Source organism: Manis pentadactyla, chromosome 6 (genome assembly GCF_030020395.1).
Source record: "Manis pentadactyla isolate mManPen7 chromosome 6, mManPen7.hap1, whole genome shotgun sequence".
NCBI lineage: Eukaryota > Metazoa > Chordata > Mammalia > Pholidota > Manidae > Manis > Manis pentadactyla.
In genome coordinates this window covers 114258301-114259990 of record NC_080024.1, presented here as the reverse complement: position 1 = coordinate 114259990, position 1690 = coordinate 114258301, and the positions used below count along the sequence as shown (strand labels likewise).

Sequence of the window (1690 nt, the reverse complement as noted above, 5' to 3'; positions counted from 1 at the left end):
AGAGAGAGAGAGAGAGAGAGAGAGAGAGAGAGAGAGAGAGAGAATGAGAGCAAGCATATGTGTGTGGATGCTTGTATACACATGTGTGTGTGAAGGTGTGCATGGAGCCTTTTGCAACAGCTCTAGGGCCAGAACTACATCTTTATAGTTGTGAAAAACTCATCGTGTCCCCTCTGGGTTCTTAAAAAATCTATTTTGCCTTGTGGAACTTGTAGTTTCTATCATTGCTGTTTTTTTTAAAAATTTATTTTGTTTTTCTTTTTTTGTCTATTTTTAGTTAGTATTTCATTTTTATGAAAGATTTTAAAGCAAATTTGAATAATTCAAACTGAAAAAATTGGGGGAACAATGATACAGTTAATATGTGAATATTTAGAAAATACAGAATGCTTCATGAATATGGTGTCATCCTTGTACAGGGGCCATGCTAATCCTCACTGAATCTTTCCAGTTGTAGTACATGTGGTGTGGAAGTGAGAGCATCGCTGCCTTTCTTTAATCCTGGCTTCCCGGGACTGAGTTTTTGCTCTGATAATGCTCGTCCTCACCCATCCTCCTCAACTCTTTATCATATCAGGATTTAGCAAACTTTTTAGTGGCTGGTCCTCAGTCACTTCTAGGGATGTTACCAGCCCTTTTCCTCCATGGGCCCTGGCCAGCTGCTAGGAGATGAGGGAGAATATCAATACTGGGTTGGTGACAAGTTCCTCTGGGCCACGTGCTATGGCCAACATGGGAGTTCCATGCTCTCATTTAATCCTCAAAACAATGTGGGAAAGGTACTGTTGTTTTGCTCCACTAAAGAAAAGGAAATTAGCACTCAGTCACCCAGCCAGCCTCAGATTACAAGACGAGCTGGAGCTGGAGTGAGCCAGCCATGATATTTACAGTTCTGGAATGACAGAGAAGGAACATTAGGAGTCCAGTTGTGAGGAAACTCAGACAACATCCAACCTTGCTTCCCTGATGAGGAAATGAAAGCCCAGAGGAATCGTTTCCACACAGATGCACATTTCTGAGGGCAGAGCTAAGATGGCAATGCGAGAGTCTCAGCCAGAGCCTGGCGCCTGCAGCAGCCAACCCCCCCTGTGAGCTCCCTGTCTGGGTCTGCAGACTGGCTGCTCGTTACTGACGGAGGCCTACAACATGAAGCTACCGCTTTTGTTGTCACTGCTGGCTGTGACGTGACTCCGAAGTTCACACTTCTCCTGGTCAGTGGAGAATAGGCCTTAGGATAACAGGAAACACATGGGGAAGGATGCCTTGTTTTGATGTACTAACCTGAGCGGAAAGCTCTGCACCACACTGTAAAGTCCATTTTGCAGAGCAGTTATTTCCTTGTCTTGCCCTTGTAGAAGTTGTTTTCTTTCTCAAAAAAGCTCTAGATTTGTATGTGCATCGTGGAATATCAAACAGACTTAAAGCAATAATACTGAGGTGGATTTTCTTACCTTATCAAGGATGGAGAAGGACAAGGAGGGTCACAGTCGCTGACCAGCCTGCCAGATAAGAGTTCCATGAGGGAGACAACCGAGTTCTTCCCTGTATGTTCAACTTCAAGCTCTTGTATCTTCAGGAAAGAAAAAACATGTAAGAATCTCCGTCCAGGTGGCTGTGACCTCTTTCATCACGCTGGTTTCTAGTGGATTCTGCTTGACTGTGACACCAGCTCCTAGGTCAGCGCTGAAGG

At 44.5% G+C, this 1690-nt stretch overlaps 1 non-coding gene across 1 annotated transcript; it reads right to left on the bottom strand.

Annotated features, from left to right (window-relative positions):
• Positions 1–375: 375 nt before the first annotated feature.
• Positions 376–483, bottom strand: LOC118922778 (U6 spliceosomal RNA). The gene has a single exon (XR_005028881.1). It is a non-coding gene; the product is annotated as a U6 spliceosomal RNA (small nuclear RNA).
• Positions 484–1690: the final 1207 nt, after the last annotated feature.